General features: G+C 36.0%; 1 protein-coding gene across 3 annotated transcripts in view; it reads right to left on the reverse strand.

Moving 5' to 3' along the window:
• LOC129756094 (G-protein coupled receptor 52) overlaps nucleotides 1-23,259 on the reverse strand; it is a 60,501-nt gene extending 37,242 nt beyond the window's left edge. For 2 of the 3 annotated variants that reach the window (XM_055752848.1, XM_055752846.1), the window contains exon 1: nucleotides 22,337-23,259. The gene's annotated coding sequence lies outside the window, so the exon portion shown is untranslated. Of the gene's footprint in view, nucleotides 1-22,287 lie in introns of all 3 variants that reach the window. The other variant, XM_055752847.1, reaches the window with a different exon arrangement.
• Nucleotides 23,260-24,067: the final 808 nt, after the last annotated feature.

A 24,067-nucleotide genomic window follows, 5' to 3' on the forward strand; every position in this document is an offset into this window, starting at 1 on the left:
TGATGCAAAACAATAATATTCAAAAAAAAGTTCTGTCAAAAATTATTTAAAAAAAAAGGATAAGGGTGCTGCATACATTTAGGGGTAAAAAATACTACAAAAAATCAACTAACTTAAATCATAAAAGTTCATGTTATGATAGATGAAATTTTGAAATTAACAAACGCGTGATGCAAAACAATCATATTCAAGTATATGAAATCGAGATTTAAATTTGACTGGTAACTGAATTATATTTTTTTTATTTATTTATTTAAAAATATTTGCATCAGAGTTGTTATAGGGTAATAAAAGCAGTATAAAGTTTGTATGTGATATCGTTTAGCCAATCCGTCAAACTTGGTAAAATGTTTTACGACATCGAAAAATGTAAAAAATTGTACATCTATTGCTCAATTTTTAAAATTGAGAAAATGAGAATCAAAATTTTAAAAATCTATCTCGCGATGTTAAAAACTGAGTAATCATCATTATCATTAAATGATAATTTTATTACATAAAATATATTTATTCAAATAAAAATTGAATAAGTGCGGTGGTACACAAAAGTAGCATCTAACCCTGCTCTTGCATGATACCCCGTTTGACGGTTATTGAAGAAATACTAGCTACCCGAACAAAATATCTCAAATTTCTTTACTAACTTGAAGCTCGTTGCGCGATTTCTTCTTATGCTATCGTACTTAAACTTTTCATGTAAACTTCACACAGCAATCTGCTTATTTTGGCCGCTCTACTCAACAAACTTATTAGCCGGGACACGTTCTATCTACTGCTATTCGTATTAAATCATTCCCAAATGACACCGCCGGCGTAAACCAAAACAAACGAACAAGGGCCAGCCAGATACCTAGCACATAACGTTTGCTTTATAAGCGTGCTCCTAGGGAGCTACTCCCGTAGAGCGCTCATTTCCCTTTTCAGAGCAGAGCGAGAGGCAACAAGAACTCCCTGGGAGCATTGCATCATTGAGGCAAATGGTAACTCCTTCTCATTCCATCTTGCCGCCTAAAGAGTGGGAGCAGATTTGAGCTCCGTGGGTGTTTGCTCTCAAATGAATCCGAAGCCTGCCAGGCGGAGGAGTTCCTCAGCCACAGGAACCCGAGAACATCCAGCGGTGCCACTGGAGTTCGAAGACAGCAAGGCAGGTTTCGATAAGGTTACTCTCGATGCCGTCTCGAGCTACGCTACGGATAGAAGCGTGAGATCTTTGCTGACGACCTGGAGAAGGACTTCCGGGATCCGAAGCCGGTCAGCGCAGGGAGAAGTGGTCCAGTCCAACCGGAGGATTAGCTCGAAGCGGAGCTTTGATGAAGCTGATCGTCGAGAGGGTTACTCTCGTGGTGTTGTACTACGCTGCTGTCAGCATGAGTAAGCTCGCATTCAAGTGCTGGAAGTTCATTAAGGCACTTTTGGAAAGGTTGTTTGGGCGACGGTAGGTTGCCAGTCTCACCTCATTACCTTCACCAGCGTTAGTCTGGACAACGACTTCTGCCAGGGATCAAGATTGGAAGGAGAAGCTCACTAAAAGAGTTCATCTTGCTATATTGATTTGAGATAGCTGGAAGAAGTTGTTGGTGTTGCGGGAAGCTCGCCATCAACGATGCTCTTCAACATTCTCCATCTGCGAATTGAGGGGAGGTGTTGAAACCCACGATTGGCAATTCGCATATCGACGATCGCTGGTAGAATTAACAATCGCTAATGTAGGGTGTAGTTACTAAGATTGCAGATAAACGATAACTCTGCTCCACCAGTGTAACCTGCCTTTTAAACAAAAGCACCTATGACGCCCACCTTGCACAACTACGACGCGAAAAAAAAACAGTTTTCAAAGCTTTTCTTTTTTTTGTTAAATTTATGTTTTTGTTTTTGTTCCCAGCAAGTCCCAGCAACAAATTTCACATGATGTGAAAATTCATAACTTCATGAACTAATGTACAGAAGAAAAAACTTCCGCATACTTCCGCACTCAGCTGTTTCAATTAAACTTGCAGTAGCAAAACATATATAGAGAAAATGCTTGATAAAATTTCACGATGTGCTCCAGATAGAAGAAGAAATACGTGAAAAAAACAGAGGAGCTCCATTAAATCAAGCCTATCGATGTTTTAAGCTATACAGCATGAACTAATGGCAGCACGATAAACGCATAGGAGAGATAGGGGAAATATTGGCCACCTTAAGGAAAATGCTTATTGAGCCATAGAAAACAGCTATAATTTGTGAGTTACTTCATCGTTTCGTGTATTTCCTAACGGGCTAAATCTTGAAAAACTAGATAAATACGTTTAAAAATGCATTTTAAATTTTTTTGCCAAAAGCTGAAAACCAGTCACTGTAGGGGCATAATGAGAACCCCCCTGGGGCAGTATAAGCGCCATTAATCGGGACACGATGAGCGTTTTCTGCCGTGGAATCTAGCTGCGAATTCGACTCGATGAAGTCAACTGAACGATGAAGAACAACTGACTATTGGTAAGGTGTCGAAGAGGTAATCAGTAGACTCGAGTTCGATTCCTGGTCGAGGTGATTTTTTTTCATTTACCATTCATGATCGATGCATTTTGCACTAAACGGTGAGTCGTAGATCCATCAAACAAAGCAATAACAAAATAATCTAGGTCTGTTTATAGAGTTCAAACAATTCACACACGCTCATACATTATGTGTCTGGTGCTTTGTTTTGCGGATGATGCTACTAGCCGTATAATGTAACAATAAAAAAAAATCAATCATGAATGGTATTTGAAAAAAAAATCACCTTGAACAGGAATCGAACTCGAGTCTTTGATTACTTCTCCGACACCTTACCAATAGGCCAAATCGTCAAATGAAAGTTGACTTCATCGAGTCGAATTCGCTGTTAGATTATACGGCAGGAAACGCTCATCGTGCCCCGATTGATAGTGCTCTGTTCACCCCGAGTCAACAAATTTAAGTAAAAATCAAATATTTAATGATGGTGAAAATAGAGCAACAATGTGTAAATCATGTTGTAGTGCGTACATTTTAGATCAAGATGATTTAAAGGACATACAAGCTTATTTCGTGGTGCTCAAAAATTATAATATTTTCGTCACTTGAGAACCTAGCTGATTATTTTTTAATATTTCTGTAAAGATGATAAGGAGATTTCTTTTTTGGTGAAAATCAATACTATAGATGGTACGAAACATATTCCCATGAAAATTTGCTTAGAAAAATACGTACTTTTGAAGAAAAGAGGAGTGCTTATTATGCCCCGGGTGCTCGTTATGCCCTTATCTCCCCTACTTCGAAAATTATCAATGCGGCTTGATGAATCTCATCAATATTGGTCACCCGAACCGTAATGTAATTATGTCAATAGTTGAAACCCCCTAGAATCGTTGCTATAATTCAAGTCCTTAATGTTGCCAGTTTGTCATTGTTTTCTGTAACCTATTGTTTAATTCCGGCGGGAAGAATTTATGTAAATGATGGAAATCAAATAAATGTCCTCTTTTAGTTTGGTCATCAACACGATAACACCTATCTTAAACCCATCCGAAATGGTCTGCCCAAACACGGTTAAATAACATAATCTTTTAAAAGCACATTACATTCAAAACTAAAAAAAATTGATATTTGTATAATCCGGGGTGGAAGATAATATTTGAAATATCAAGCGGATTTGATATTGATATCGACTTTTTTTATCAGAAAGCTTGAAAATTACTGCAAGGTTATTGAATTGGCTAAAAGTTATTTTTAACCCTCCAAAGCTGTTCGGGTCAATATGACCCGAAGCGCTCATTTCAAACCACTTCATCATCATTTTCATGTACTGAATAACTGGAAATTTTGACAGACCAAGTATGTTCTATGAAAATAATAATCAAATTAACGACAAAAAATTAAAATTTATGTTTTGAAAATCGGTTTATTGGGAAATGAAAAACAGCTAAGCAAGTATTATTACAATTACAATATTCTATTCAAATCCTAAAGTCCTACAACTGTTTAAAAAAAGTTAAATATTTTTAATTTCAGTTTCACGTTGAGTTTTGAAGAAGTTTTTAACAATACTTTAAAAAAATTATATTGCGATATTTTTTGGATAAATTGAGACATAAAGTTTAACGAACAATCTTGTTTATTCACACAAAACTTCAAGAAAAAAATGATTTGAACCACCCGATGGATTTTTCTTGTGAATAATGCGTTGAACATGTATTTTTTTCGGTTTAGTTATCGTTATCAAGGTGAGGTGAACTTATCATCATTTTACTGACGTACATATATTTTCTTGTGCTGGGAGGACAATATCAGTTATTATAAAGCTTGTTAATGCCGGTTCGGCATAGAATGTTTAACCAATAATTCCACCTTCAAGGAAGTTCATTATTTAAGGAGGGTCTAATTTGTGGGTGTAGTTATAGCACAGAGAACAGACGTACAAGCTCGAACAAAAAATCGTCAAAAAAGTGTGTAAAATTTCAAATGCTATCACCAAAAAATACGTTAGAAAGAGACTACAAACAGTGCCATATATTGCGCCGTTCAAAAGTTACAAATCAACTTTAAAGTGCCCAGTTTTCGAAAAGGCGTAGTCGTACATGAACTCACAAAAAATCAATCCAATGTCTCAGTAAAATGGACGGCTTTAATTTATTGCTAAATAAATTAAATTAGAGTTACTTTTAACTGGGACAAATTTCACTTTCTTTATTTTTGCACTACTATGTCAGTTAGGATAACTAACAGCTTTGGTATAAGTTATAAGTTTTCTCATTTCTTGAACAGTATTTTTTGTTAGAAAAGGCATCACCTATGTCCAGTCAGATACAAAAACATTCTTGACGATCAGTCTCACCCAGCAGTATTGATTCTAGGCATCTCAAAGCGGGTTATTTTAACATAACACTTTAGCATCCCGCTGTTTTAAACTTTGTATTTCCAACAAATTTGAAGGAAAAAGATAATAACTTTTAGATTATTTTGCATGCAACATGATGAACGTTTTACGAAACTTCAACAGCGATTTTCTTGAAGCATGCTAAGCAGCTTATACGACCTATAGAAAACTGACTGAAACTTAGTCATTTTTCTTAGCTTTGTTTTGACAGTTCTCTTTAGTGTGTTTGGAGACATCTGATGGCCCAGCCAAAAAGGAAAAAATTGGTTCAAAAAGGGTGTTGGGATTTTTACACAAGTTTAGTGAGCTAGCTTGTACGTCTGTTCTCTGTGGTTATAGTTATTATAATTTTTTTTGTCGGTTTAACATTTTTGTCATTTGCGACTTACATATATCAACGATACAGTTGGCGGACAGTCTTTGAAAAACCTATCCGGTACAACTGTGATCGATGTTTACTCTTGGGCTCGAACTCACGGACATCGGCTCAGGAAGCAACTGATTTGCCAACTGAGCTATATCACAAGCCCCAGATAGTTATACTTATGTATACAAAATAATTAATCAAAATAAATATTCAATTTAAGATCCACTAAATTCTACTAAAAACTCCAAGAATTTCAGCAAGGCCAAGTTTGTGAAATTCGGATTGGGCATGTTCGTGTTTAGGAATTAATCAACTGGCCCAAAAAAAATTGGGATGTTTTGTTTCGGAAAAAATACTAATTCAGTACGATCTTGGGAACCAATTTTTCATATATTTTTAAGTTAATAAAAATGTGTCATAGAAACTAGGTTCATGAAGTCTGCGTAAATACAGGCATGAGTTTTGAACCCAAGTACCCGAAAATTCAAATTTACGAAAATCGAGCAACACTAAATATGTTTAATGTTCATCCCGTTCAAAATGTCTTGAATTTTCTAATGATGTTCTTCAGAAGTCGCATTTTAGTTATTTTGTCAGTTTAAAGTTTTAAAAGGCCTTTAAATCAAATAAAATACCAATTCTAAATAGCACGAAAGCTTCGTTACTATAATTTATCGTTAAGACGCGACAAATCTGATTAGCGATTATCGTTATTTAACGTAAACGCCAAGTTATTATTTCCCCCCGCTGGTGTTCGTTTTCAAAAGGGTGCATGCAACCGCAGAGAGAAAAGCAGTCAATCCGGAAAAAATCAAACGGGGGTTCAATTGTTTTCTTTGTGTTAAAGTTTTGGGAAGTACATTAAAAGAGAAATCTTAAAAAACTGATCGCAGCACAGCAAACAAATCCCTTTTTCCTAATATTGATAACAATCGAAGCAAATGGATCCCATAATTTCATGCACGAGAACGGCGGCAGTTTATGACCCCACTTTTATATTTACTACCATATATGTAGGGGTACATGAAACCTTCAGCACTTCTTAGACACGGATATTCTCCAGCACACCTTCTTTTCTGGCCTGGTGCATTTCAACGTCATTCAACAGTAGCACACTTCCCGCTTTAGTTAGTTTAGTTTGGGGGGGATGGTAGAAAAATAGTTCCTTCCTGTGTCGGAGAGTGGAAAATGCAATTTAATTGTTAAATTATTTAGCACCGTTAAATCGTTTGCATGAGAGGTAGAACAAGCTGAAACATTTTTGCTTGATATCAGTATGTTGGTTTAGATGTATGGAACTGTTGAAAGCTGTTTTTTTAATTCGAGGTTTTTATCGGGATAGTATACATTGAGGCGTAACATTGATGATATCGGGATTTTGAAGACACAAAAAAAAATTCATTATGATTCCAAAAAAATAAAAGAACTGACTAGTTTTATTAATGTTTTAAATGAGCAATTTCACAATGTTTTTATCTCTGTGAAATCTTTATCATACAATATTTGAGAACAAACTTTAACAATATATTCGTCTTGTTTCATAACAAAGTTTTCAAAGATTACTCCAACTGACGGGTTCGTCGAAAAACTGCCCATTCTGATTTTGACAAAATAACATGAAATTCTTTATGTGACGGACACGTGGAACTTTTTTTGGCTGAAAACCGGCACAGGAATCCAAACACTTTTTCGCGTGACAGAACCAAATTCGATGTTCTGTTTTTATTTCCAGGTACAAAAAACAAATGAAAGGCAAGTCCATTCCTTTTGATGGCCCTTCCGAAAACAAAAAAAAGTTGTCATTCCGCCAAAAGACATATCCGAGGTCGGAGAGCTTGCAACCCAAAGCACCCATTTGACAGCACGTTTTTTATATGCGCACACCGGATGAACACACCTGGGTTTCGCAATGAGGTTGGAATTAAATAAACAGCGAAAAAAGGAACCGGACGAAAAGAGGGAAAATGCTAGAAAGAAGAGAGATTTGTTGAAGGCCACGATCAAGGTTGAATGAGGGCTTTCCTATTTTGCATTTCATTAAACCCCATATAGCTAAATAAGCCGGACTAAACAGCCAACCAGCAGCAGTGCCAAGTCAGTGAGTGCTGGGGAGTATTGATTTTCGTTCTCTTTCGCAATAAAAAGGCATATAAAATTGCTATTTATATGAGTATCTACTATTGGCCATAACGTGTCAGATCGATTGACAAAAGCTATCAGCAGCGATTAGTTTTGGGGTGCGATAAATTTGTGAAAAATATACCCCCCTTCGATTGAGGTTGATCTGATTCGTTTGAAATTTGGTAGGGTTGAAATTTTCATTTTTATTGCTCCATAAAGTTTGATCTTCTCAACGAGGTGAAAAGGAGTGATCAATATTGGTTTTAAAATATATAATACATCTTTAAAGTGATAGTTGAGGCTAACAATGGCACTGACCTGTTCAAAATTTCAGTTTAATCGGACTTGAGGGGTTTCTCAAAGTGCTCAATATTTCGGTTTTTACCTCAAAAATCACCAAAGGGACCCGAAAAAAATCCGGAAAATCGAAATTTTAATTTTGATGCCAAATAACTGAGACAGGCTTGAAACGTCAAGATCTGTTGCTATCTCGAAAAAAAAGTTATTTCGAAAATCGACTTTCTGGGACTAAGTCGATTTTCCAAAAAACGGCCGGTTTGCTGAAAAACCCAAGTCCCAAAAAGTCGGTATTTGACCAAATTTTTTTTTCGAGATAACCCCACATCTCGACGTTTCATGCATTTTAAGTCATTTGGCATAAAAGTTCTAATTTCGATTTTCCTTATTTCTTTTGGTTCCTTGTAACGTGAATTTTGAAATTCTAAAGTCGATTTCGACAATTTTTTTTTTGAGAAAACATCAGATTTCACCAACACCTATCATGCCTATCATCGTCTATAATTTTCATTAATTTCATTTGATATTCTTACGATTAGATTTTAACACTTCACCGAAATGACATTTCTTCATAAAATTAACAAATAAATAGAAAAAAAAAGGATTTTCCGATTTTCTCTCGGTCCCCCATTTGATGATTTTTGTGGGTAAAAAAACCGAAACTTTTGCAACTTTCTTAATCAAGTCGGATTGAGCTGAAATTTTGCACAGGTCAGTTTTTCGGGCCAATCTACATAATCGATATTATTGGTTTTCAAAATTCGTAAATGAAATTTTTCCCATAAATTCATTGCCACCAGGACCGGATTAAGCCACCGAGGGACCGGTTCAAATTTTATCGAGGGGCCCCTATGAATTGATTTCGTTTTTTCATATACCATCCCAGAGAATACATAATATTTTAAACATACAAAAGAACAGGAAATAAGTTCAGAATATTGCCTTCTACTTACTTTCCATTATGGCTGCGTAGAGGGTAGTTTCTGGTATGTATCTTCTTTTTCAAACAACAATCATTAATACATCACGATCAAACATTCTAGCAGTGTTAATGAACTTATCGAAAATGTCGAAGAGCTGTCAATGTCCTTTATCGAAAGTAAAATACATATTTCTCTCATGACAATTGGAAAGATCTTTGGATCTTTGATAAAACATCAAAAAAAAAAAAAATTATATCCTAAGACATGAATTTAAATTCCATGGAGATACAGACATAAAGTACAAGAGTATTATTTAAAACCTAAAATAAGATTTTAATAAGAACAACAATTTAGTGTCTCTTATTTTATTAAAATCATATTTTCAAATCAAGATAAGAAAAACAAATAACATGAAATTCAAATACAAAAATGAGAAACTTGAGATTTGCTACGAAATTTTTGATGAATATGTTTGAATATCTAATTTTAAGAGAATTTCCTCATGGAATTTTTACAAATTTTAAAAAGTTTTCTCGAAAACTTGTCTGCTGGAATATAAAATCTTATTGCAGATTTGGAATCAGCGTCCTAAAATTAGTAAAAATAAGTCCATTAATTCTTTGCACATCGGAAAAATGAGCTTGTGCTATTTTTTGGACATTCCCGAGTCATCAAAGTAAAGTGAATAAGTAAAAAAAAACTACGAGCAGGCCGATTGCCAGAATATTTTAAAAACCAGTCAGTATTTCTCTGGATTCACTATCAAAACAAAAAATAAGAAAACTCAAATTGGGTTCAACTTTTTGAGCGAGCTTTATCTTAATTGTTTTTTTTTTTTATTTTGAGAAAAGGTTTGAACGCAGCTGACGTGTTTTGATAAAAAAAAAAATAAATAAATTTTAAGAGGAAGAATGACCCAGTTGGTTAAAATCCTCTATAGATAAACAAAATAGAAATAAAAATAAAAATAAGGAGTGTTTTTTTCATGGATTCTGCTTAGATTTATTCGGATTTTGTGTTAAAAAAATTCGAAATCGATTGCCTACATTTTTTCAGGTTTGAAAAAAATTCATCCTGAATTGCACAGCTTGCATAAATACGGAAAAAAATGCAATGCTTACTGTAGAAGCTCCTTATAACTTAAACAAGTGTGAAACTATTCGAGACATTATTTCAAGGGGCTCCATTACTTGTTATGTTTGATGTTTTAATTTATATCTACTGAGTTTTCTAGAACTTAAACCGGTATGATTTAAGTAATGTCATACATTTCATTTCCTCGCCCCCCCCCCTGAGCGCGGGGGCCCAGAGCTATTACCCTCATTGCCCCCCTTTTAATTCGGCCTTGATTGCCACCTAGCTGCGATAGACATTGATTACATGTTCGAAAAATACTTTTTCTTAAAAGCTATTGATCTTCATCTAATTCTTTTAATTTTCATATTTCTATCTATTTCCTGTTCTCTTCAAAAAGTGATGATCTAGGTCGGCAACCTGCGGCTCGCGAGCCGCATGCGGCTCTTTGGATGTAAAGCCGTGGCTCTTTGGCTCACTCCGCAAATATTGAATATTCTTTAAATAAAATTGAAAAAAAAAATTGTTTTACCGATAATTGAATCTTGTTACCTAGAACACGGATTTGTATAGGTCCAGAAGTATAGCTTTTAAGATTGCATCCGTTCTAGGAACAAGCGGAAATGACCAAATGGCAAAATTGGATTCTGTTGAAGTCTAATTTTACAATTTTTTTGCTTTTCACTGTTTCAAGCATCAGCATAGAGATCAAGAATTAATAAATCATTCATATGATATTCAAACAATAACTGTTATTTAGACAACAAAAACTAAAATAAACTTATTTATTTCCAAAACGATTGTTTAAATATGTTTTTATCAATCGATCACATAAGTTTAGCTGTTGCTAACAGGATAATCAAAGTATTTTTTTACGAAAAAGTAGTTCTTAGATAGTTTCTGTTTTATTATTAAACAACGTTACTCTCATTAAGTTTAAAGATTGCCCTGTTTTAACCGGGCTTGCCCTGTTTTAACCGGGCTTGCCCTGATTTTCAAAAGAAATTGAGAAATGCCCAATCGCGCCCGGTTTCCTGGATATCGAGGGATAAGCCTAGTTATCTCCCGGATTATTATTCATTTTTGCGAAATTCCAAATCTTGAACTTGTTTAAACAAAATCATTTTTTTTTTTAATTTTGAGATAAGTTGCGCCTTGGTAAAAATTATTTTTCATGTGTTTATTTTTCAGCTTTTCTTTAACATTTTTATGGCAAATATCCATATTTTGACTGAATTTGCCCGCTTATTGCCCGGTTATGAGTTTAAAATTTAGAAACCCAATACCCGGATTTGCCCAGCTTGGATACGTACAAAAAAACTAAAAAGCTTCTCATGGCATAAAGAATAAAAATGTAAATAGATACATGAAATTCAAATTAAAAATTCCAAAACTATGGATTGAGAATTACAAATAAAAGTTTATCATCTATTCGAACTTAATCAGCGTTGAGAATAAATGAAAATTTCAATTCTAATCTATATAGGGGAAAGGTTTCCTAAATGGGCCTATCGGGTTAAATGACCCTACGGCTGTTTGATGAAATGGCTGACTAGACAGCTTATCTGACCAATGCATTTTGAGGGTGATACGCTTAGAACATAAGGCAAGAAAGAATTTTATGAATTTACAAACTCAAAAAAATTTAAAAAATCGTACAAGGTTTTGAAACATTTTAATGTAATATTTCGACCTTTAAAAATTATACGTAAAAAAGCTTAAAACAAAAACTAGGATGGTTTTTGTTTCTTACTCAAATGAACTTAAGAAATTAAACATATTTCAGCCTTTGTGGAGGTTAAATAATGATTTTGTAGTGGAATAATAGAGTGTTTTTGTATGCCCCCTTCATGTTTGTAAAATGCCTCCATCCTAAAATAACAGGTTAAATAGAATAAATAAATAATTTTTATCATTGAAACTTCAAATCTAAGCTCTGAATAACATCTTAAGAGAGAATTGACGATCTGAAAAACAGATTTGATAAAGTTTTCCTCATGGATGAACTGCACCCATAGTATGGCAACCCTAACTTTTGTTTTATTCCATAAAATTATAATATACATAGATTTTAATGAAACTTCAGCTTTGTCGTACGGAAATTATTACTTTCTAGCAGTTTCAATGTAATTATACGGTAATATTGCCCAAAAAACAGAAATTTTGTTCAAAACATAAATAGGCGCATTTAGCCCGCACGGTTTGAGGTTCGGCATTTTAGACAACACTTATAATAAAATCATTTTCTTGGAAACAGAAGAAAATTTTAACATAAAAATTACTACAATGTATAGAAAACAGATGCCTGCACACGTGCATATAGTTTTTGTACACTTATTCGATGTGATATTTGATTAAATCAGTGTTCTGCTTAATAGGCGCATATAGCCCGCTCCTCCCCTATATAAAAGACAATGTTTGTATGTTGTATGTCTGTATGTTTGTTTGTTTGTTTGTTTGTTTGTTTGGTTGTTTGTCCTCTATAGACTCAGCCGCCTTAAGAGCTAGAGATCTGAAATTTGGCATGGATGCTCATTAGGACCAGGAATGATGAAAAATGTTTTTAGATTTTTGAACGACCCCTTCTGAAGGGGGTCGTCCATAAGACAAATATTGTTTTCACGTTATTGACGTTATTTTCCGTCGGATTGTGATGAAAATTTGCACATGAGTGTTTTGAGAGACGAGCAATCGATTACAGTTATCAAATTTAGGGTCAGGGGTCGGCCAAAGGGGTCGTCCATATCCACTGATTAATGGTTTTGCGATATTGGCGTTTTTATAGATCGTATTGTAATGAAAATTAGCACATGAGTGTTTTGAAGGACGAGCAATCGATTTCAAGTTTCGAATCGCTGATCAGAAGTCGGCATACCCAACTTTAGGGGAGAGTGGGGATACTTGATCCCCTTTTCTTATTTTCACCATATCTTTTTAGAAAAATTTAGCAACTCGCCGTCTTTGACATTTTCTGACAGCTTGTAACTTCAAGTTTCTATGCTCCAAAAATTAGAACGATATTGAAACCCGTTAATGAACTAGAAGCATTTCCGTGGGAGAAAAAAAATTGCGATTTTTCTGAAGTTAGGGGAGACTTGATCCCCTATTGAAGGAGACTAGATCTTTTATTCAGGAAGACCTAATCCTTGTATAAAAATCAAACAAAACCCCAAGATAGAATGTTAATTTACTATTTTGGTCAAGTTTGTTCTCATTTCACAATTTATAGCAGATTTAAGAAGAAAATTCTATAACTTTGTCTCAACGCTAATAACATTGCATACATAAAGGCGCTATTTTTTGTAATTAAGAGAAAATTAATTATTCTTGGTATTTTCTTCAGACAATTGTTTGATAAATATTAGTTTTTGGATAAATATTAGTAATTTCGTGATCAGCGATCATAACGATCAATTCAGAAGATGAATATGCAGTTTGGAAGGGGGATCAATTATACCCAACTCTAGGGGATCAACTATACCCATAATCAACATTTTAGAAAACTTTTTCTGAAAAAAGTTGAGAGTTTTCCATTGCTTTGAAAATATGGCATTATGCAGTTCATTTTACGCTCGAACGATTGATACATTGGAATAAATATTTTTTTCATAATTTTCCCATGTAAGGAACATTTTAATGTGATGAAAAAAGATCTTCAAGTTACATTTTGTGAAATTTTTCAAACAAAGTTCAATTACTCAAACAATTATTCTTTTACAATTTTTTAAACTACAAGCATTGTTATTTTGCTCATTTTGGCACATTTTCTAGAACATTTGATCTTTGTAAGACATTCCAGTTTCGAGATATAGCTAAGGAATCAAGTATCCCCAGGGATCAAGTATCCTCATTCTCCCCTAATGTTTTTTCGATTTTGACGTTAATCTACATTGGATTGAGATGAAAATATCCGCATAGGAGTTTTGAGGGACGCTCTTTTGCTTTCAGGTTTCAAATCTTGACTCAGGGGTCGGCAAAAGGGGTTATTATCTGTTCACTGTTTTTACGATATTCTCTTGATTGAGCATAGAATTGTAATGAAAATTGGCACATGGGAGTTTAACAGAAAAGATAATTGATTTCAGGTGTCAAGTTTTGAATCGTGGTAAAAAAAGGCCGTCCATGTTAGTTGCTCACTGTTTTCGCGATATTGTCGTGATCATGCATCGGATTGAGATGAAAATGTTCAGATGAGGGTTATAAACTATGAGCAATTGACTCCAGGTAGCATGTTCCGTGTCAAGGGTCGGCGAAAGGGGCGTCTATATTCACTGTTCACTGTTTTCAAGTTCCTGACGTTATTTTACATATAATTTGAAAAAAATAAAATGGCATAAGGGTGTTGTGAGGAACGTAAAGTTGGTTTTAATTATCGAATTTCGGGCCACGGGACAGAAAAAGAAGGTTTCATTGAAAGTTCAGTGTTTTGTGCAATAATTTTGTTGGAGGCAGTTAATTGATACCAATTTAAGTGTGAAGGTCAAGCAAAAGAGAAAAGAGTCGTGCACATAAACAAATAGGATATGTTTCTGCCTCTCACATAAATTTTAATAAAAATCCAATCAACCGTTTAATTTGAATTTCAAGTAATAGTAATAATAGCGACTTTAAACACTGTTGAATTTTTTCCCCAAAATTGTTGAAAGAATGTTTCGAATTCATTTTCTAAACTCATTTTGACGTACCAATGATTTAAAGCGAAACGAAGTTCGTACGGGATCAGCTAGTAATCTATATAATGCCTGTAGCCAAGATTTGCCAAATGCTTTCAAATTTAGAACAAAGTTTTATATTTTTTCCATTTTTGATTGAGGGTTTATCACCGTTGATATTTTTTTTATTATTTTTGTTTTGTAGGTATCCTTGAACTGATCTTGCCAGTTAAAATTGGCGGTTTCTTTATTATTTGTCACGAATTTATCAGTCTACGAAATCAGATTTATACCGGTCAAAGCACAGATTTTTTCCAGTAAACTAAGCTTTAGAAAGTATTGATAAATAATCTACAATGTATTTTTTGCTTTTTCTCTAATTATAGACACTTTACCACGTTTGTAGCGTTCGTGTCTCGCTACAAAGTATTGAATTTCATTCTTTATTCAATTGGACGTACAATACAGAAGAATAACATGTGAAATAATTTGAGATTTTTGAAATTTCCCAGATTCAGAAAAATCTGAAGACTCGTTCGCTTTACATCATGAATTTTTAAAGTTCTAAATATGTTATGACATATGTAGCGAGTTGAGATCAAAATATTTCAGCCACAAAACTTCAGTTGAATTTAGCCTCATACTACTAGATTTGTGAAAGGATAAGTTAAAACTGGGGAATTATCATGACAACCTTGATAATATTAAGTATTTTTTCCCCTTTACTATGTAATTTTTAAAGCTTTTCTTTGCTGGATGGTGCAGGTGCAGGTGCAGTAATTTACTGTCACGAGTTGAACATAGAACATGCTCAACCTCTAGGTAAATATTGTATAGTCTTTAAGGCTGAGCTATATGCTATTATGTATGGAGTTCAAATTGCACTTCAAAAGAAAATTATGCACAGAATAATTTATTTCTGTTCAGATAGCCAAGCAGTTACCAAATCACTCAGTGCTTCCAGTTCTAGATCAAAACTGGTAATCGCATGTCGGAAAGCAACCGAAGAACTTGCTGAAGGCAATGGATTAAACCTTCTATGGTTACCCGAACATAAGGGAATTTTGGGAAACGAGTGCGCCGACGAACTCGCCAGAGCTGGATCGGAAAAGGAATTTTACGGACCAGAGCCGGCTGTCCCAATGTTGATTCAGAAACGAAATTCAAACTTGGTCCTCTAACCACCATAAACGATACTGGGAAGAGTTGGACAAATGTCGCCAAACTAAATTATTTTTAGAAAAACCATCTCCAATCATATCGAGTTGCTTGTTAACTTTAAGTAAATCTCATTGCAGCATCCTGACCAGAGCACTCTCCGATCATTGTAAACTCAACTATCACATGCACAATATTCAGCGTGCTGAATCTCCAGTATGTGGTAGTTGTGAATCAGATGTGGAAGATCCCTTCCATCTTATATGTAACTGTCCCTCATTTGCCAGACTACGTTTTCGTACTTTGGGATCTTACGCTATAAGCGAATCTGAGTTCAAGAACTTAAACTTAAAAGACATGCTATCATTCCTTACCGAATTAGAAAAGAGCTTTAATGCTAATAATCCCTTGTGGATAGAATTTATGACATCTCAAATAGATTGAATTTATTTCTTCCTTTTATAGGTTTTTCAGGTTTCTCAGGTAAAAGATGAAATCTAATATATAAAGATGAGTTGGACTATATATGTTTGTTTGTTTGTATGCACCTTATACAAATCCACACCGCTGAACCGATCAGCCTGAAATTTGGTACAGAGATGTAGTTGAACCAGGGTAAGGTTTTAGTAATAGTTCTGAGCCCCTCCCACCTAAGAAAAGGGACTCTCCCATACAACGTTCTATTTTATTCCCACGAACCAAAAGTCATGGCACCCATTTTGGCAGCCGATTTTCGTTTCCTTTGGCGGGTTTTTTTTTCACCATCATTATGGGCTGAGCATTAGCAACGACCATTCAAAGTTCACGTATACTGGAAAGCAAATCAAAGCTTGCTGATCACTGAAAATTTGAAAGGGGGAATTTCGGTGGGTATTTTTATTCCTTCTTCTGCTGTTCTAAGCACGTGGTACTGGTAGGAGATATTTGAATGCAATAATGAGCCTACATTTTTGATTGAAAAATACAACTAGCCTGTTAGAAATACAGACCCCGTTCGTTTTTGGCAACACACCCGAAAATTTTATGTTGCCAAAATCGAATGTTGCCAAAATCGAACGGTTTTTTTTTGTCACTTTTTTATTTCAAATTTTTATTTAAAATTATTCAAAATTGATGTATAACCTTATATTAGCATAAAATTTTTCAATTTGGCTCAATTATATTAGTTTTAAGCAGTAAAACATGTAAAAATTCGTGTTTTTACAGTTTAAAACTATTATAAATAAGCCAAATTGAAAAATTTCATGCAAATATTACGTTCTACATTTATTTTGATTAATTTGAAATGAAAATAAAAAATAAAAAAATTACAAAAAAAACATCTTTTTTGGATGTTGCCAAAATCGAACGGTTTTTGCTCGGATGTTGCCAAAATCGAATGTTGCCAAAATCGAACGGGGTCTGTATACTGAATTGAATTGTAGTGATTTTCAAAGTGCTCCCTACCGCCGCTGGAATGCTTTGAGTTGAGAGTCTACATAAATATACAGTGAACTGAACAGTGAACAGTGAATTGACTTCTTCAGCTGAATGAACAGATTTTCATAAATTCCAGCTTTTATGAACCAACTAATGTCGAATTTTTAGAATCTCTCATAGAGAAAGAAAAAAGTAAAAAGATTCAGAGTTATAAGTTGAAGGCCTCAATTTAAACGCTTTAATAGCCGTCGGGGAATTTTAACGGGGGATGAGAAAATTGATCGTGTATTTTCTGGAAAAACTTTTGGTTCCGTTGGAAACAAATCCACATGAAACTTTTACTAATTAAATCTGAGGTTTCCAGTTTTATGCAGTTCTATTTCTTTGGCCAATTTATTACTTTTGAGTCAATTTGTTCAATTCTACCATCCATATAAAACTTAAAGTAGAACCGTTTAGAACTGCGAATTTAAACAAATGAATTTTACAATTGATCACACTTCACAAGCATTAATGGGATGAATGTCCAAGAATAGGAACATTGAAATGTAACTCACATATAAAATTAGAATGGTTACTTCGGTTCAGAGGTGGTTTTTTTCAAAAACTTCAAAAAACTAAATGTGGAATTTTTACATTTAAGACCAAGTACTCATAAAACAGTGTGAAATTAAAAAGCGAAAAAAGTACACAAATAGTTAAAAACATGCAATGTGAGTCTTCATCATGGTTTAACCAGATTCGGATGTTTGTTTAGAAATTTCAAAGTAGATAAAGGTCTAATATACTATTGTACAGGGAGATCATCCGTCTTGAAAAGTGGAATGATATCCAAAAGAGATTTTTATTTGATACAGGATGGGAAAGATAACAAAACAATTTGATCATTTGAAGATAACAAATAAAAGTCCAAATCTTTTCAAGCTTCCTAAAAAATGATGGATGAAAAAAAAAGTTTATTGTGATGAATAAGTTTTCATAGGGAAATTATTTTGTATGTCTTTTAATTTAAAGCTCATACCTTAAAGTTTTTCTTTAATATGAAAACGATTAACACAGTGAATAATCTCAATAAAAAACTGAACAATGGCCAAAGATGCGCAAAATTGCTTATAATGATATAGTTTAATATAAAAATTCTAAAAGTCAAACGACTCATTTTGATTTATGTTTTATGTGAACCCGAGCATAGCCGGGTAAAATCAGCTAGTCTTAGATAAAAAAAGGCTAGGCACAATTTTTCCGTATGTTTGGATAACGTTCCGCTATTAAGCCTACCCCCATTCTGATACCTGATACCTGTAGCGAGTTGAGATCAAAATATTTCAGCCACAAAACTTCAGTTGAATTTAGCCTTATACTACTGGATTTGTGAAAGGATTAGTTAAAACTGGGAAAATGTCATGATAACCTTGATAATTTTAAGTAATTTTTTTCCTTTACTGTGTATTTTTTAAAGCTTTTCTTTGCCGAAGAAGTTATAAATATTCTTCTTGTGTTAATATGTTCAAATCATTTACTCTAACATCTTCCAAAGTATTTATAAAAGCTTGATATGGAATTTAAATTTCCTTGACCCGATATTTTCCAACGCATTAAAATTGATATAAAATCGAACCATGTTAGAAGAGTTTGCGATCTAGAGGAGAATCCATGTTCTTATTGGTTATTAGAAAAACATTTAAAAGAAATGTCCAGAATTTAGAAAAAAAAGCACTAATGGTTTAAACATAATTTTTGTGAAACTCATTCGAGGAAAAATGACCCTAACGGGTTGAACTCCTATCAAAAAAGAAAAAAAAACAAATTTGTGAAACTCATGTTTCCTGATCATTTATATGATTTGTGTTTTTTTTATATTATAAACAAAAACAATAAATCTTAAATGTGGCTCTTTCAAACCCTGAAGTTTTTAAAATTTGATGTTTTCGGCTCTTCCGACTCAAAACGGTTGCCGACCACTGATCTAGACCTAAGCGAAAAATTGTAAACATACAAAAAGAGTTTGGCTTCTTAAAGCCTCAAGGTATGAGCCGTTTCAAGTAAAGAAATTACAAAAAATGGATTCCATTTAAACATATCTATTCCACTCAAGCCCGTGCGAAGGAGCCCTACATGGGGGGGAGGAATGTGTTGATCAAAAGTCGATCACGCTTCCTATACAGAGTAGTCTGTTGTACGGCAAAGGTGTACCACCACACTTTCATGCTTTCCAATAAAACAATGCCCTAGACTTACAGTTTCAACACTTATCCAAACTTTACCCTACGAAGCTCATCTGATGCTTGCTTGTCCGCCAATTCTTCATTCCTTTAGAAATTCTACTACCTTAATTTAATAAATTTATCGGCGATTAAAACTTATGATCAACCAATAATGTTTCTGAATTAGAATATTTTTTTGAAAATAAACTTTAAGCGGTCTAGTTAACAAATATGAAATCAAAATTTTCGAAACACCAGAATACGAATACGAATTAATATTCGAATAAAAATAAAGAAATTAAACCTTCGGACATAAAAGTCAGTGCAGAAATAGAAAAGATAAAATATTAAACCAGATTTTCAAAAGAAATTAAATCCAAAATCTAAAATTCTTTTCAGATTATTTCAGAAATTAACGAAGAATTTAGAAAGAAAAAACAGTTTGAAATGTTAATTCTTTACCAGAAAAAAATAATGAACGTATGTAGTACACCTTTAACTTTAGAGAATTTATACAAAACAGATGCCTATTAGATTCGACTTTTCCAGGAGAAAAAGCGCCGCCTGGAGGAGGAGGAGCTCGAGGAGCTGGAGCAGCTGCATCGTTCCCAAGAAACACGAAAGTTCTATCAGAAACTCAACGCATCCCGCAAAGGCTTCGTGCCGCAAGCCGAAATGTGCCGGGATAAGGACGGGGGTATCCTGACGGACAATCGTGAGGTGATCAAAAGGTGGAAGCAGCACTTCGATGAACACCTGAACGGCGCACATGCAGAAGATCAAGACGGTAGGGGAAGGTACATCGCCGGCGTAGCCAACGACGAAGAGGAGCCACTCCCAACGACGAGTGAAGTTAAGGAAGCCATTCGCCAGCTGAATAGAAACAAGTCGGCTGGGAAGGATGGCATCGCAGCTGAACTCATCAAAATGGGCCCGGACAGGTTGGCCGATTGCCTACACCGGTTGATAATCCGGATCTGGGACATAGAACAGCTACCGGAGGAGTGGAAGGAAGGGGTAATATGCCCCATCTACAAGAAGGGCGACAAATTGGACTGTGAGAACTACCGAGCGATCACTGTCCTCAATGCCGCCTACAAAGTGTTGTCCCGAATCCTACTCCGCCGCCTCACGCCTTAAGCAAACAGATTCGTGGGAAGTCATCAGGCCGGCTTCATGGAGGGACGGTCTACGACGGACCAGATATTCACATTACGGCAAATCCTCCAAAAATGCCGTGAACACCAAGTCCCTACGCATCATCTATTCATCGACTTCAAAGCCGCATACGACACGATCGACCGTAACGAGCTATGGAAAATCATGGACGAAAACGGCTTTTCCGGGAAGCTAATCAGACTGATCAAGGCGACGATGGATGGAACGCAGTGCTGTGTACGGATTTCGGGTGAATTGTCGAGTTCATTCGAATCGCGCAGGGGGCTTCGACAAGGTGATGGTCTATCCTGCATGATGTTCAACGTGGCGCTAGAAGGTGTTATTCGACGAGCGGTGGGCGAAATGCGGGGCACGATTTTCAACAGATCCAGTCAACTTATCTGCTTTGCCGATGACATTGATATAGTCGGCAGATCATCTGCGGCGGTGGAGGAGATCTACCGCAAACTGAAACGCGAAGCAGGAAGGATTGGGTTGATGATTAATACGTCCAAGACGAAGTACATGCTGGCCTGCGGATCCGAGACCGACCGAACCCGCTTGTCCAGTAATAACAAGGTCACGATCGATGGCGACGAGCTGGAGATAGTCAAAGACTTTGTCTATCTCAGCTCACTGGTGACCGCAGACAATGACACCAGCCGTGAGATCCGGAGGCGAATTATCAGCGGAAGTCGTGCCTACTATGGACTCCACAAGCAACTGCGGTCGAGAAGACCTAGCCCTCGCACGAAGTGTAAGCTATATATGACGCTCATTAGACCGGTTGTTCTCTACGGGCACGAGACATGGATATTGCTCGAGGAGGACCTGCGTACACTCGGAGTATTCGAGCGACGAGTGTTAAGAACCATCTTTGGCGGCGTACAGGAGAACGGAGTGTGGAGGCGAAGGATGAACCACGAGCTCGCGCGACTCTACGGCGAACCCAGTATCCAGAAGGTGGTGAAAGCTGGCCGGATACGCTGGGCTGGACATGTTGCGAGAATGCCGGACGACTGTCCTGCAAAACAGGTGTTCGCTACGAATCCGGTAGGAACAAGACGAGCGGGGGCGCAACGAGTGAGGTGGTTAGACCAAGTGGAGCGTGATCTGGCGAACGTGGGGTGCCCGAGAAATTGGAGAACGGTTGCCATGGACCGAGTGAATTTTAGGAATTATGTTCGTCAAGTTATGTCGTGAGACGGAATACTATGTAAATAAATAAAAATAATGCCTATTAGATAATTTAATTTATTTTGAATGAAAGAAATAAAAATAAATTTTGTTTCAAGAGTTTCAATCCAAATACTTTAATAATTTGTTTTTATTTAAATTCTTATGTTATTGGTAAGTTTTTATCACTTATACTTCGTCTAATCTGCATCTTAGGTGACTGCATCTTTCATCTTCAATTTTCGCTACTGTTTGTTGGCTGTCAGCTTATCGGCACAATCATGCTAATTTGAGCCAAAACAGTGCAGTTTTCGTTTTATGATTCATCCCATTTTATTTGCCACCCTCTAGAAAACACAACCGTTGTGCCATGGCTCGTTTCACTCAAAAAGTTAGTAATAAAACGCACAGATTTTAGCTCTTCCATTCGTTCTGCTTTTTGACTTGGCATCATTATCATTAAGAAGGTAGTTTATTAATTTTTAAGTCATTTGATAGGTGATGACCCGAGAAAATGTAATGAGAAAATATTTGTTTTTTTAAATTCTAAATTCAGAACTTAAAACTTGAGTGAACTTTGAATGTTCTCTATATTGAGGATTTGATCCTCTTGAGCCATATTTCCGGATATTTGTTCGATTAACCAGTTTCGCCCAGCCACACACATCCGTGTGGGTGGTTCACATGGTGTTCGGTACTGATGCTATCCATTCATCCGTGTCCGTTCACTTTGTTAGGCTCAATGGGTAGCTACAAAAATAACCGAGCCAGCCTCTCTATCCCGATTCCGATAAACTAGCAATGTGAAAGTAGGGAAATCCATTCACGTTCATTAACCACAACACAACACAACACACACCCCCGCACCGAAAATCAGCTTGGCTTAGCTTAGCTTGGCAAAAACTCACACACTGTAGCTTGGCAGCAGATTCTGGAACTGGACTCCGTTGACTGGCCAAAGGGCTGATGACTCCGCGACTCCGCAGCAGAAATTCCTTCACACACAACACAACACTGAGTGAAAGTGAGAACGAGAGAGGCCGAGAGAAAAAGACGGCGAATACACACAGACCGAGTGAGAAAGAGTGCCTCACGTTCTTGTTTGCTGCTGCTGCTGCTGCTGATATCCTTCAACTTGTTTTTTTTTGCTTTAACAATTTCAGAGTGGTATCCTTGAATCCTTGGAATTTTCCACTCACACACCCACAATTTGCTTGCTTTTCCGTAAAGGATTTGATTGTAATTTGGTTACAATAAAATCGGGTGGAAAAACCTTCAATTTTTCACCCCGAACAACACTTCCGTCAAATCGAAACCGTTTAAATTGCTTTCCTTTCGTAGTGCTTTTACATTCCAGTTGGGCGGACTGTTAAATTCGATAGTTTTCCTGCTGGTTTTGCTTCATTGGAGGCAAATTTTGCTTTCCCATTTACAGACCATCAGCCATGTTACCGAATGAGGGCTCTGGCAGACGTCGTCGTTTCACAAATGTTGCGGAATCAAGCAACGGTCGATCCTTTTTTCCTCAACTTTAATCCCCCCAGCAGAACAATCACTACGAATCACTAATTGAAATCGATTCTCAATCCCCCCAGAATCGTTCACCCCCGATTAATCACTACACCCCACACACATCCAGAGCAAGGACAATTTTCCAATGAGAAGCAATTTTCCACCGTTTTTTTCCTGCTGCTTCTTCTTCCTTTTCGTTGCCTATACAATGCACATGTACTAGCTTTCCCACTTCTTAGTGTTTTTTTTTTGCTGTCTCCGAACCGAAGGCAAACGGCCAAGGCTTTGCCCGGTTTTGTTGCTGAACTTCTACTCACGGCGGGATCTCACGAAGAACTGAACTGGGCTCGGGAACGAGTTTTCCTGAATGCCCAAAGCCAAGAATCCTTTCGAGGGAGGACCCTCCCCCCTTTTCGAGTTCCTGCCTTCGGGAGTTTTCCAAACCCGAAGAACACATTCTCTCTCTCCTAGCTGGCGTTATGTTTTGAGAGTGAATGAGCGTCCCACCAAATCCACTGACTTGGAACTACTAACTGATAACGAGCCCCTTACGACGATGGCGGAATCATCCCCTCTTTCCCTAGGCAGTCATTCAGATTGCCAGCATGATTGACATGGGAAAATGCAGTCGAGCGACTACGAAATCCTACACACTACCAAAAAAAATTGTAAAATTACATCACATATGATGTAAATAAAAAGAAGCATCATATATGACGGAATTTTCAGTGCAAGTTGGATATTACACGCCTGTAAAATTTGCAGACGTGTAATTTAAAAGTGATGTAATGTTTACACCACTGAATTAAAAGAACGTTCCAATTGGATTTTTTTTGTTTACTTTCTAGTAATATGATTCAAAGAAGATCTCTCAATAAAAAAAAAACATTCTTTTTGTACACACCAGATTACATTTATTTTAAACCCAACGTTTTCAAACCTTAGAAATTTTTTTAACCTCCACAATACCTGGCCCGACATTTGAAATTGCCTGCCACTTTTGCCACTTTTGCCAACCATGGCTACGATCGTCACCATTTCCATCTGGCGGAGCCTTTCCCGGAAGGGACTTTGCGAATCTATTAGAATGAAAACAAATTGTTTGAAGCATATTTGGCTTTATCTAA

This window comes from Uranotaenia lowii, chromosome 3 (assembly GCF_029784155.1).
Source record: "Uranotaenia lowii strain MFRU-FL chromosome 3, ASM2978415v1, whole genome shotgun sequence".
NCBI lineage: Eukaryota > Metazoa > Arthropoda > Insecta > Diptera > Culicidae > Uranotaenia > Uranotaenia lowii.